Source organism: Bubalus bubalis, chromosome 7 (assembly GCF_019923935.1).
Source record: "Bubalus bubalis isolate 160015118507 breed Murrah chromosome 7, NDDB_SH_1, whole genome shotgun sequence".
NCBI classification, from domain to species: Eukaryota; Metazoa; Chordata; class Mammalia; order Artiodactyla; family Bovidae; genus Bubalus; species Bubalus bubalis.
Window position 1 is genome coordinate 70023045 of NC_059163.1, and position 15188 is coordinate 70038232.

The following is a 15188-nucleotide window of genomic DNA, read 5'->3' on the forward strand; positions in this document are numbered from 1 at the left end:
AACCCCTCATAGTCCTCTCTTCAGGAAAATGCATGTATTCAAACAAACACATTTGGTGGTAGACCATTAAATGGATAAAAATGTAAAAGTTCAAAGAATTGGAGTGTAACAGTTTCCTCAGCATTAACAGAGTAATTAAAATAAACTACCTAATTTGAATTCTTTATGGGATCAAAATCAAATTTAACCAAATACCACAAATCAATGAGTATATACTATGGAAAAAAGTAATCATTCTATTGTATTCAGGTTTTTTTTTTTTTAATCTATTGCCATTCACATAACCTTAGCTGCATTGTTGGATTAAATAACCATATAATGACATAATCTCAAGAAATAAAATATCAAATTAATTCAAGATAAATAACTCTCAAACTTTTTGGTTTCAGCATCCATTTGCTCTCTATAAATGCCCTAAGGACCTAAAAAGCTTTAACAAGTCAATTACATGTTATAATATACTTTAAAACTGAGAAATGAGTTAATATTTATTAATTCATTTAAAATGAGAAAATAAAAATATATTATTTAACATATAAGCTCCTTTTTTATGAAAATAAGTATATTTTCCAAAACAAAAATATTATGAAAATGACATTTTTTTCTTTTTATAAATCTTTTTAATGCCTGACTGAAAGGAGAAAGCTGATTTGCATACCCGTTTCTGCATTTGATCTGTTCTGCTATTACACAACATTAACCTCTAAAAAATACTACTTTACACACATGAGAGAATGGGAATGAAAAATTCCAATAACACCATAATAATATTACAAAAATGGTTTTGACCTTGTAGATTGCTTGAAATTGTCTCAGATTCTCCAGGACTCCCCAGAGCACAGTTCAAGGTGAGCTGATATAGATTGCTTTCTCCCAATATTAAAATATTGGATTTAGTCTTTTCTATCTACATAATGACCACAACTCTCTGGATTATAAAGCACAAGCCTCTAAATTATAAGAAAAACGAAGTGAAAACTTGTCTCCATCTGCTCTCAACTTCAATTCATGTCTGTCTTCGGGGAACAGTTTATTTTCAAGAATATCAGAATATTATGGGCCCCTGATATGAAGTAACAAGATAACATTTCAAAACGTCTGTCTTGAACAAGTTCCCCAAACTTACTGGCACCAATAATTCTATTCAGAACATTGAGATATAAATAAAATTAGCATTAATATAAAAAAGTCTATTTACCAAAATAATTCCATTTTCTGGAGCAGCGGCTGCATGGTGCTGGAGTGGCTGTGAGGAGATACCCCATGTGCAAGGGTAGAGAAGCCCCAGCAAGATGGTAAGCGCTAGAGAAGTGGCTGTGTGGTGCTGGAGTGACTTTGAGGAGATACCTCACATCCAAGGGCAAAGGAGAAGTGCCAGCAAGATGGTAGGAGGGGCAAAATTAATTTTAGAATCAAACCCCATAGCCACCAGAGACACTCAGAGGGATCAAACAAACCTTGTGTGCACCAGGACCCAGAGACCCCACAAAGATTTAGAACTGTGTTTGAATGTCTTCTGTGGAGATACGGGTCAGCAGTAAACTGCCACAGGGGCAGTGGCTCTGCCTGCAGCAAACTGGGGATGGTATAAGCCTCTTGGAGGTGGTAGCCATTAACTCCACCATAGAACCACCAGAACTTACACAGGTATGGGGAAACAGACTCCTGGAGGGAACAAACAGAACCTGTGTGCACCAGGACCCAGGAGAAAGGAGCAGTGACCCCACAAGACACTGACCCAGACTTGCCGATGTGTCCAGGAGTCTCCAGCAGAGGCGTGGGTCGGCAGTGGCCTGCTGCAAGGTTGAGGGCACTGAGTGTAGCAGTGCCCTTTTGAAAAATGTCGACACTATCTTCATCACCTCCACCATAGTATGGCCACAGTTAAATAACAGGGAGGGAACACAACCCCATCTATGAACAGAAAATTGGATTAAATGTACTGAGCATGGCTCCGCCTATCAGAGCAAGACCCAGTTTCCCCCTCAGTCAGTCTCTCCCATCAGGAAGTTTCCATAAGCCTCTTATACTTCTCCATCAGAGGGCAGACAGACTGAAAACCACAATCACAGAAAACTAACCAGTCTGATCACATGAACTGCAGACTTGTCTAACTCAATGAAACTATGAGCCATGGCATGTAGGGCCACCCAAGATGGAAAGGACATGATAGAGAGTTCTGACAAAATGTGGTCCACTGGAGAAGGGAATGGCAAACCACGTCAGTATTCTTCCCTTGAGAACTCCATGAACAGTATGAAAAGGCAAAAAGATAGGACACTGAAAGGTGAACTCCCCAGGTCAGTAAGTGCCGAAAATGCTACTGGAGATCAGTGGAAAAATAACTCCAGAAAGAATGAAGAGAGGGAGCCAAAGCAAAAGCCACACCCAGCTGTGGATGTGACTGGTCATGGAAGTAAAAGTCCGATGCTGTAAAGAGCAATATTGCGTAGGAACCTGGAATATTAGGTCCATGAATCAAGGCAAATTGGAAGTGGTCAAACAGGAGAGAGCAAGAATGAACATCAACATTTTAGGTATCAGCAAACTAAAATGGACTGGAACAGGTGAAATTTAACTCAGATGACCATTATATCTACTACTGTGGGCAAGAATCCTTAGAAGAAATGGAGTAGCCATCATAGTCAACAAAAGAATCTGAAATGCAGTACGTGGATGCAATCTCAAAAACGACAGAATATCTCTCTTCGTTTCCAAGAAAAAACATTCAATATCACAATAATCCAACTCTATGCCCCAACCAATAAAGCTGAAGAAGCTGAAGTTGAATGGTTCTATGAAGACCTAAGAGACCTTCTAGAACTAACACCCCAAAAAGATACTGGAATGCAAAAGTAGGAAAAGTACCCCATATTTGCCTGGGGTAACAGGCAAATATGGCCTCGGAGTACCAAATGAAGCAGGGCAAAGGTTAATAGAGTTTTGCCAAGAGAACACACTGGTCATAGCAATCACCATCTTCCAACAACACAAGAGAAGACTCTATACATGCACATCACCAGAGGGTCAATACTGAAATCAGATTGATTATATTCTTTGCAGCCAAAGATGGAGAAGCTCTATACAATCAGCAAAAACAAGAATGGGAGCTGACTGTGGCACAGATCATGAACCTCCTTATTGCCAAACTCACACTTAAATTGAGGAAGTAGGGAAAGCCACTAGACCATTCAGGTATGACCTAAACCAAATCCTTATGATTATACAGTTGAAGTGAGAAATAGGTTCACGGGATTAGATCTGATAGACAGAGTGCCTGAAGAACTATGGACAGAGGTTCATGACATTGGACAGGAGGCACGGATTAAGACCATCCCCAAGAAAAAAAAAAAAAAAAAACGCAAAAATGCAAAATGGTTGTCTGAGGAGGCCTTATAAATAGCTGTGAAAAAAAAAGAGGAGCAAAAGGCAAAGGAGAAAAGGAAATACATACCCATTTGAATGTAGAGTTCCAAAGAATAGCAAGGAAAGATAAGAAAGCCTTCCTCAGTGATCAATGCAAAGAAATAGAGGAAAACAATAGAATGGGAAAGACTAGAGATCTCTTCAAGAAAATTAGAGATACAAAGGGAACATTTCATGCAAAGAGGGGTACTATAAAAGAAAGAAATGGTATGGACCTAACAGAAGCAGAAGATACTAAGAAGAGGTAGCAAGAATACACAGAAGAACTATACAAAAAATATCTTCATGATGCAGATAACCATGATGGTGCGATCACTCACCCAGACAGCCTGGAATGTGAAGTCAAGTGTGCTTTAGGAAGCATCACTATGAACAAAGCTAGTCCAGGTGATGGAATTCCAGTTAAGCTATTTCAAATCCTAAAAGATGATGCTGTGAAAGTGCTGCACTCAATATTCCAGCAAGTTTGGAAAATTCAGCTGTGGCCACAGGACTGGAAAAGGTCAGTATTTATTCCAATCCCAAAGAAAGGCAATGCCAAAGAATGCACTAATGACCAAACAATTGCACTCATCTCACATGCTAGCAAAGTAATGCTCAAAATTTTCCAAGCTAGGCTTCAACACTACATGAACAATAAACTTCCAGATGCTCAAGCTGGATTTAGAAAAGGCAAAGGAACCAGAGATTAAATTGCCAACATCTGTTGGATCATCAAAAAAGCAAGAGAGTTCCACAAAAACATTTATTTCTCCTTTATTGACTATGCCAAACCTTTGACTGTGTGGATCATTACAAGCTGTGGAAAATTTTGAAAGAGATGGGAATACCAGGCCACCTAACCTGCCTCTTGAGAAATCCGTATGCTGGTCATCAGGCAACAGTTAGAACTGGATATGAGATAATAGACTGGTAACAAATAGGAAAAGGAGTACATCAAGGCTGTATATTGTCACCCTGCTTATTTAACTGATATGCAGAGTACATCATGAGAAACGCTGGGCTGGAAGACGTACAAGCTGGAATCAAGATTGCTGGGAGAAATATCAAGAACCTCATATATGCAGATGACACAACCTTCATGGCAGAAAGTGAAGAACTAAAGAACCTCATGATGAAAGTGAAAGAGGAGAGTGAAAAAGTTGACTTAAAATTCAACATTCAGAAAACTAAGATCATGGCATCTGGTCCCATCACTTCATAGCATATAGATGGGGAAACAGTGGAAACGGTGGCAGACTTTATTTTGGGGACTCAAAAATCACTGAAAATGGTGACCGCAGCCATGAAATTAAAAGACACTTACTCCTTGGAAGGAAAGTTATGACCAACTTAGACAACATATTAAACAGCAGAGACATTACTTTGCCAACAAAGTTCTGTCTAGGTAAGGCTATGGTCTTTCCAGTAGTCACATATAGATGTGAGAGTTGGATTATAAAGAAAGCTGAATGCGGGCAAATTGATGCTTTTGAACTGTGTTGTTGGAGAAGACTCAAGAGTCCCTTGGTCTGTGAGGAAATCCAACCAGTCCATCCTAAGGGAAATCAATCCTGTATATTCATAGGAAGGACAGTTTTTGAAGTTGAAACTCCAATACTTTGGCCACCTGATGTGAAGAACTGACTCCTTTGAAAAGACCCTGATGCTGGGAAGGATTGAAGGTGGGAGCAGAGGGGTGACAGCAGAGGATGAGATGGTTGGATGGCATCACCGACTCAATGGACATGAGTTTGAGTAGGCTCTGGAGTTCGTGATGGACAGGGAAGCCTGTCTTACTGCTGTCCATGGGGTCACAAATAGTCGGACACGACTGAACGACTGAACTGAACTGAACTGAACTGAACAACCAGTAACAGAGGAGATTAAGAGGCAGAAAATATATTGTTACAAAATCAAGCTCTGAGAACAAGATTTTTAGAAATTACAGAGATGGTCAGGAAGGTAAAAGTAGACTGTTGCATTCTCTGATCATAAACTTGGTGACTACTTCAAGGTCATCAAAGCCACCTCTGTTTACCGAAGTAGTCTCTTTTTGAAAGAAATGGGTAAGAAGGTAAATGAAGATTGTACACCTTTTTAAGAATCAAAAGTATTTTGGGAGAGATTTTTGGCTGAAGTCAGTATAAAAACAGGAATTCTAATTGTTAGATTGTAGCACCTGAATTTTCAATATTGCATACATAATCAAAAAAAAAGACATTTTGTTTTTATAGAATTGGGGTAGTTTCTAATAACTTTGTTCATGATGAAATAAGAAAGCATGATGTGGTTATTCACAAAGGGAAAGCAAGAAGCATCTTTCTAAAGGATTCAATTTTAGAGATGACATTTTTTAAATTTAGTGAAAAAGTGTTTTGGAAAACATGAAGCTGCTTTAAAAATATAGAAGGGCATATTATGAGAAATTGATAATACAAACAAACAAGAATAACAAACTAGGTAAGTGTAGTACAAATGTGTTCTTGAAAATAGGCAGTAAAGAAAAACAAAGCAATACTACAGTGACCAAGTAACAGCTTTGGTTTCTAGCCTTTTAACATAACTAAAGGAGATTTTTTTTTTTTTTACTGAGATATAGTTATTAGCAGATTTAATAATAATAAAACCTAATACCATTTTGTGAGCTTATTTTTCTAACATACTTTATAAAAACATTTTTTATTTCAATCATAAAATATATACCATATAACATATCAATAAAGAACATTATAATATCCATATGTACTTTATGAAAATATTATCAATATTTTAAACATTTCAAATATTATTAATATTTGAAATTTTGAATTATCAATATTTGAATCTCCACAGTAAATTCACTTGCTTGTCTTTATTTTCACCAAAAAAAAATGTATTCACAAAAATAGTCTTCAATATGTTATGTTTCTAAACTGTATATAAATGGACTATGCATTTATGTATCCTAAATAATTATCATTTTTTCTCAAAATTTTTAAAGATTAATAAATATTTATATGTACTGATGGGCTTCCCACGTGGCACTGGTAAAGATCCTGCTTGCCAATGCAGGAGAGGTAAGAGATGCAGGTGCTATCCCTGGGTTGGGAAGATCCCCTGGAGGAGGGCATGGCAACCCACCCCAGTATTCTTGCCTATAGAATCCCATGGACAGAGGAGACTGGCAGCCTATAGTTCATAGGGTCACAAAGAGTGGGACATGCCTGAAGCAACTTAGCACATGCACATTTGTATTGATATATTCCATTCAATTTCAATGATGGTTAATAGTCAGTTGTGTAAACAGAGGATAATTCATTTTTCTATTTCCCTATTAGTTGATATTTGATTATTTCTGCTGACTGTTTTGTACCATTCTTGCACATAAGCACAATTTTCTCTTGAGTATGTACTGAGGATCCTAACCTATGGTTAATAGAGTTTACATGTTTCCAGTTTCACTAGGTAATGCTCCTCTCTTTCCCAAAGTGCTTGAATTAATTTCTTTCTCATCATGAAAGGATGGGAGAGTAGAGTTTCCATGTCTCAACATTTGCCAACACATAGGACTTTTAAGCACAGTATTTTATTTTGCCAATCTATTGGATGTTTAAAGTGGTAACTTTTAATGTTAATGTGCATTTCCCCAATTAGTAATAATTTCAACATTTTTCTACATATAAATTAGTAATTTGGATATTTACCTATGTGAAGTGACTGTTTAGTGCACCCGGCATTTTTTTGTTTGGATTTTTTTTTTATATACCCTGTTAATTTGTTGTATGTTTATACTGAATATGTTTCATACACAATCTCTTCAAGACAGTTGGCCTTAATAAACAAATCTATAAAATTTTTAACAACTAGATACTCTCAATTTTAATGTAGTTGGTTTTATTAACTGGCAGCATATTTTATGTTTTAAGAAAACTTTCCTTACCTTGAAGTCTCAAAGATATTCCTATATATTACCTTCTAACACTTTATGTATTCCCTTTCTTAATTAAGTAGTTAGTTTATCAGGGATGCCTCTGAGTAGGAATCAAATGTCTTGTGTTTCCCCTTCTGGATGCCCAATTATTGCAGCATTAATTATTGAAAACACTCTAGTTTTCTAGCTGCTCTTCAGTGATCCTTGTTAAAGGATACCTTGCTAAATATCAAGCATATTTAGCTTATAATCTATTTCCAGGTTTTCTATGGTCTATACTTGCACCAATACTATTTGTAGAATTTATATAGCTTTGTACAATTTATATAGCTTTATCATGATATTTTGTAGAACAAATCCTCCATCCGTATTCTTCCTCTTTAAGACTATTTTGGCAAGTATTGACTTTTGCAATTGATTTCATATAAATTTGAGAATCAGCTTTCTTGTAAAACAGGTGTTGCAATTGGGTTGGGATTATATTAAAATTATAAATCAAATTGAAGAGACTGGATATGTTTATAATATTCTCTTACTATCCATATGTGGTATATCACTAGATTTATTCAATTCTATAATGCATCTACTTTAAGTATAATAATTTTCTAGGAGTTCTTGCTCATTATATATTACTACTACATATGTTTTATTTTTGTAATATACTAATATTTATGAAAAACTGTTTCTACTGGGTTTTTGGTTGACATGTACCAGTTCTGATCAGATCAGTCGCTCAGTCGTGTCCGACTCTTTGCGACCCCATGAATTGCAGCACGCCAGACCTCCCTGTCCATCACCAACTCCCAGAGTTCACTGAGACTCACGTCCATCGAGTCAGTGATGCCATCCAGCCATCTCATCCTCTGTTGTCCCCTTCTCCTCTTGCTCCCAATCCCTCCCAGCATCAGAATATTTTCCAGTGAGTCTACTCTTAGCATGAGGTGGCCAAAGTACTGGAGTTTCAGCTTTAGCATCATTCCTTCCAAAGAAATCCCAGGGCTGATCTCCTTCAGAATGGACTGGGTGGATCTCCTTGCAGTCCAAGGGACTCGCAAGAGTCTTCTCCAACACCACAGTTCAAAAGCATCAATTCTTCGCTGCTCAGCCTTCTTCACAGTCCAACTCACATCCATACTTGACCACAGGAAAAACCATATCCTTGACCAGACGAACCTTTGTTGGCAAAGTAATGTCTCTGCTTTTCAATATGCTATCTAGGTGGGTCATAACTTTCCTTCCAAGGAGTAAGCGTCTTTTAATTTCATGGCTGCAGTCACCATCTGTAGTGATTTTGAAGCCCAGAAAAATAAAGTCTGACACTGTTTCCACTGTTTCCCCATCTATTTCCCATGAAGTGATGGGACCAGATGCCATGATCTTCGTTTTCTGAATGTTGAGCTTTAAGCCAACTTTTTCACTCTCCACTTTCATTTTCATCAAGAGGCTTTTTAGTTCCTCTTCACTTTCTGCTATATATGTAATTGAGTGATTGTTTTGTTTTGTTTTGTTTTTTGTATTTAGCAAGCCTTCAAAATAATTATAACATTTTAATATGTGTTGATTTTTTGAATGTTCTATATAAAATATAATGTAAATATTATAGCAAATTTGATTCTTCTTTATCAGTCCCTATAAATTTATTTACTTTTGTCATCTTACTGAGAAGGTCAGTGCTTCCAGTACAAAGAAAAATAGAAGCAGAAATATGAGACAACTTTTTATTACTGGTGAATTTAAAGAGAAACCTTTCAACATTTCAAAATTGAGTGTGAGGTTGGTTGTAGTTTCAAAATATATATATTTATCAGACTAAGAAGTTTCTTTCTAATATCAATTTACTAAAAATTTTCATGATGAATGATTACTGAAGTTTATCAAAAATATCTGTTGAAATAGTCCCATGATTAAGAACTAAACTGCTAATAATGTGCATTGCTTTCATTGGTAGTACACTAAATTTTGGGGCTTCTCTCGTGGCTCAGTTGCAATGCAAGAGGCTAGAATTCAGTCTCTGGGTCAGGAAGACCTCCTGGAGAAGGAAATGACAACAGACTCCAGTATTCTTGCCTGGGAAATCAGTTGGGGTCACAAGAGTGGGGACGTGACTTAGCGACTAAAACACCACTACTCGGTAACTTTGGGGCTTCCCCTTTAGCTTGGAAGTAAAGAATCACCTGCAATACAAGAAACACAGGAGACTTGGGTCGACCCCTGGGTCAGGAATCAGCAACCCACTCCTATATTCTTCTTGGGAAAATCCCATAAACAGAGGAGCCTGGGAGGTTACAGTCTACAGGGTCACAAAGAGTTGGACATGACCAAGCTACTGAGAGCATGTAGTAACTTTTGCAAAAATAATTCTGATATATTTTTTAAAAATCTTAAAAAAATAAAATAAAATAAAAAAATCTTATTTTAAATTAAATATCATAAGGCCCAAATGGACATTCCTTGCTGTATTCTCAGCTTTCTATTCTTAAATCCACCCATAAACACAATACCTTTTCTTATACCTGTATAATGGAGGTGCTCTATTCATTTTACTAAAGAGATTTTTCAATTTTTCACAGACTTTTTAAGACATTTCTTCTGATAATTATAAATTCACTTGGTCACACACAAGCAATATGTTACATTATGATATTTGTTATATTGATATTAGTAAGATATGTGTTTACTTTTAAAATGAGCAGCTTATGTATGAGCACATAGCATTTGAATATATTTGTTGGAAAGCTATTCTGTAACCACACATGGTTTCCTATTACATTTTGAGTTGGAAATAGGTGACCTTTCCACTTGTCAAAGCATGAAGGCTCAGTTCAGTTCAGTTCAGTTCAGTTGCTCAGTCGTGTACGACTCTTTGCAACCCCATGAATCGTAGCATGCCAGGCCTCCCTGTCCATCACCAACTCCCAGAGTTCACTCAGACTCACATCCATTGAGTCAGTGATGCCATCCAACCATCTCATCCTCTGTCGTCCCCTTCTCCTCCTGCCCCCAATCCCTCCCAGCATCAGTCTTTTCCAGTGAGTCAACTCTTCTCATGAGGTGGCCAAAGTACTGGAGTTCCAGCTTTAGCATCATTCCTTCCAAAGAAATCCCAGGGCTGATCTCCTTCAGAATGGACTGGTTGGATTTACTTGCAGTCCAAGGGACTCTCAAGAGTCTTCTCCAACGCCACAGTTCAAAAGCATCAATTCTTCGGTGCTCAGCTTTCTTTACAGTCCAACTCTCACATCCATACATGACCACTGGAAAAACCATAGCCTTGACTAGATGGACGTTTGTTGGCAAAGTAATGTCTCTGCTTTTCAATATGCTATCTAGGTTGGTCATAACTTTCCTTCCAAGGAGTAAATATCTTTTAATTTCAGAAGGCTACTACCCTGTAAAAATCTTATTAGTGCAAAATAAATTAAAAACATACATGAGTGCTGCATTTAATACGCTTATGGTACATTTTAAAATATATATGACTAGAACAAAGAGAGAAAGAGAGAAGGAATTTTTTTTTTTCAGGGTCCAAAAATTAAAGCAGGAATCCAGATAGGTAAGCTGGATGAACATCTAGGGACATGTGCTGAAATCTGGGACAGGAGACAAACATTTTTTTAACGAATTGTAAATGCCTCACCCCATGTCATCATATGCCTTAGAGGATTAGCCTCTGAAAGCAGCTTTTACAACTGTTGTGTTTCTATAACTGTAACTATACTGTACTGGCCATCAATACAACTTACGCCTAACGGTTCCATCTGGTACAAGAATGGTTTAAAGATGTGCTGAGAGAATAACCAAGAAGCATGAGATGTAAAGCTCATAAAATATATTCCTACATGTGTGTAACTATTTTTCATTAAATTACTTGTTAAATTTAGAGAAGATATTTAATCAAATGAACAGTATGATGCTGCTGCTGCTGCTGCTGCTAAGTCGCTTCAGTCATGTCCAACTCTGTATGACCCCATAGACGAAGCCCACCAGGCTCCCCTGTTCCTGGGATTCTCCAGGCAAGAACTAGTCTCATCCAATTTCCTACACACTCAGAATAAAGCAGAAATAATCTTACAGCACATCCAGTTCTTCATTACTGCAATTTCATATTGTGTGCTTCTGAATAATACTATATATTTGATATAGTAAAAAATACACATTGACACTCTTTAGTTAATTTAGCTATAATATTAGCATAGGTATTGGTGACTCCAGCCAAGAAATTAAAAGATGCTTGATCCTTGGAAGAAAAGCTATGGCAAACCTAGACAGCATAATAGAAGCAGAGATATTACTTTGCCAACAAAGGTCAAAAAGCTGCTGAGCTATACTTTTCTTTTTGTGAGCACAAATAGAAAATATATTATTTTTCAGGTTTCTAACTGAGAGGAAAAAAAAAAAAAAAAGCTGTGGTTTTTCCAGTAGTCATGTATGGATGTGAGAGTTTGACTATAAAGAAAGCTAAGTGCCAAACAATAGATTCTTTTGAACTGTGATGTTGGAGAAGACTCTTGAGAGTCCCTTGGACAGCAAGGAGATCAAGCCAGTCAATCCTAAAGGAAATCAGTCCTGAATGTTCAATTAAAGGACTGATGCTGAAGCTGAAACTTTAATACTTCAGCCACCTGATGCAAAGATCCAACTTATTGGAAAAGACCCTGATGCTGGGAAAGACTGAAGACATGAGGAGAAGGAGATGACAGAGGACAAGATGGTTGGATGGAATCACCGACTTGATGGACATGAGTTTGAACAAGCTCCAGGAGTTGGTGATGGAAGGGAAGCCTGGTGTGCTGCAGTCCATGGATGTTGCAAAAGAGTCAGACACAACTGAGTGACTGAACTGAACTGATTGTTATCAGTCCTTGTAGATAATAATCCATCAGAGCTCAGATTTGTTGCTTTATGAAGGATGGACTCATCTGATCTTTGTCTTTTGTTGGTGCCTCATTTCTAAAAAGACTGCATCAGTTTCTTATCACACATAGAGAAGTTCAAATTTAACTCTCTCCCCACATACCCTCACACTTCTGAAAATAATGAGCTTTGTTGTCATGCCAATAATCCCTGTACAAATATAAAGAATTATAGAAACCAAGGTGCTGCCACACTGTTTGTTGGGCAAAGAATGTTCTGTCTCAGAAGTACCTACTGATGAAATCAGATACATTCGTTAAGTGGCACGAATGAGTAGATGTAGGTCTGAGGCCACTCAAGATGTAGAACTTGAATTTTTATGCTCCAAACGGGACTCTTTCAGATGCAAAAGCCCAGTGACAGAGTCTCTGAGTCTCCACTTTGCTTAGTTTCAAGGTCTGCTATGAAATATCATATGATAATTAGTTCCAGAACAGTAATAAGCTTTTATTTTTAAATGGCCTACATATGTAATTTACTCAATAAACTGAAATATATCTGATCTTTTACCAGCCTGTGTCACAATAACAGCTGTTTTTTAAAGTCTCAACTGGGACAGTAGTTAAAAGTCCTTGCAAAGTAAATGGTGCACATTCAATTAAGCAAAAAAAAAAAAAAAAAAAGCTAAAACAAGTATTATTTAGTGGGTTTTTAATTAGATGACTTCTATTAAATTGGTGCTCTAAAAGGGATTTCACAACCTCCCAAGATTATGCTAGTTAGAAATGAAACCATATAAATCCCATTTAACTCTGTCTTGTGAGAGTTCTCTCACGGATAAGGTATTTCTCTGTCATCAGCATCCATATGCCCAGAGTTGCACCATTCATTTCCTAAATGATACTCAAGAGGTAAAACAAGGTAGCTGAATCTCATCTGGTAAATCAAAGAGACAGACTTTCTGGTCATGAGACACCACAAATATCTAACCTTGCACGCCTGCAGTTTTCCCACATCAGAGACACAGTGACTTGAGTCCATGAGTAAGACTCTTTTCTTGTTGGAAAATGTTATGAAGCAGAGAGAAAGAAAATTTACCCCCTTCTCCACTGGGGCTATTCACACCCTCAGTGGATCTTAACTTGTATTTCAGTAAATGGCCTTTCAAGTTCTATCCCCTGCTAGTCTTGCAAGTTTTAGTCCTTTTTACCATTGCTACCAAATTTTAAGGTTTCAATTTTGGTGCTATTGAGCTTCTTATTATTTTCTAAATCATCGTGTTCCTCTATTTCTTGGTAATTTTTTTCCCACTATCTGGGATGAGCCTTCATGTGGTAACTCTGTTCATCCTTTGAACATTGCTTTAGCATCACCTTCCCCATGGCACTTCTCAGAATACACATGCTCCTCCGAACTACTTCTCTCCTGACAGAACAAACCTCTTGTTTCTATTTGCCAAGTCTGTCAGGGGCACACATACTGTGCTTATTAATCTATGCTATAAATATCTGTTCCTTACAGTGGACTATGGGATTTTTTTCAGTCAAGGATTTTATGTGATTCAATTATTTATTCCATTCCTTATACTAGGCACTCAATAAAAGTTGAACCAAATGAAATTACTAATATATTTCCCTCCTTCATTCTTCTCAATAAGCCTCACTGATTACTGATTCTCTGCTTCAGGGACAGAAAGCAAACAACACACACACACACACAAGTTGGATTTAAAGTAGAAAAATCATGGGATCTTGATTTTTATACCCGATTCCTGTTTTGGCTATGTCCTATAAATAAGACCAATAATAAAAACTTTTCTAAACCTCAGATTCCTGTTCTTTAAATAGAGATATGAGCTATTTTTTCGGCAAAAGTGAAAATGAAGGTATTAGTTACTTAGTCTTGGCTAGCTCTTTGAAATCTCATGGACTATAGCCCACTAGGCTCCTCTGTCCATGGAATTCTCCAGGCCAAGAATACTGGAGTGTGTATTCATTCCATTCTCAAGGGGATCTTCCTGATCCAATTCTCCTGCATTTTAGACAGATTCTTTACCATCTGAGCTACCAGTAAAGCCCATTTACATCAAAGCATTGTTAATTAATGATCAATATGAATCTTATAGGACACATGGCCAAAAATTATTTATGTGCTGAATACTAGGCACTTTACACACATTTCCTAATTAGATTGTTACTACAAACCAATGCAATGATGCTTTTATCATTTTTGTTTACTAATGAGCAAAGTGCTATTTAGACAGGTCAAGTACATTGCTTAATGGCAAATTAGGAGACTAACTCTTGAAATCACACTTCTAATCATCATAATAGGAAAAAAATTACTGACATAAAGAGATTCTCTTTCATTGTATGCTGATACCAATCCTTATTGTATTCATTATCCCTCTGATATGTTATTAATAACTGTTACAATTAAAACAACATGAGGCTGGAAAACTGCAGGCCTGCTTGAATTACTTCATCCAAAGTATAATTTAGTGCTTAAGAACAAAAATGAGTGGCAATGTTTTTTCTTTTTAAGTGAATTTAACATAATAAAATTATCTTGTGATATATCCAGGAGAGAAAAAATAATTGGTAAAATAATCTGAGAAATATAATCATGATTGGTGTTTTAAGCTAACAAAAAATTGTACTAAAGGTCATCATTCAATTTCAGTTTTCCCACCAGGGTAACTTAATATTAATAACTGAGAAAAGACATTTCTGCCTTGTATAAAGCACATCTGTTTAGCTACATTAAAGCATGTCTGTTTAGCTATTTTCAGAGTCCATGAACTCCATACTATGTCCCAATTACTAAATCAATTCCAAACCTCCTGCTCCTGTTACCGATGTGTCTAGGTTCTCTCTTTTCACTTTTTCTTTCCAATATGTTCCCTCTCCTCACTGAAATTCTCAGTGTATACAGTACTTGACTATGTTTTATCTTCCTCATCTTTCAAGTCCTACTTTCAGATTCCTGCATTATACTAACATCTAAAAACTGATAA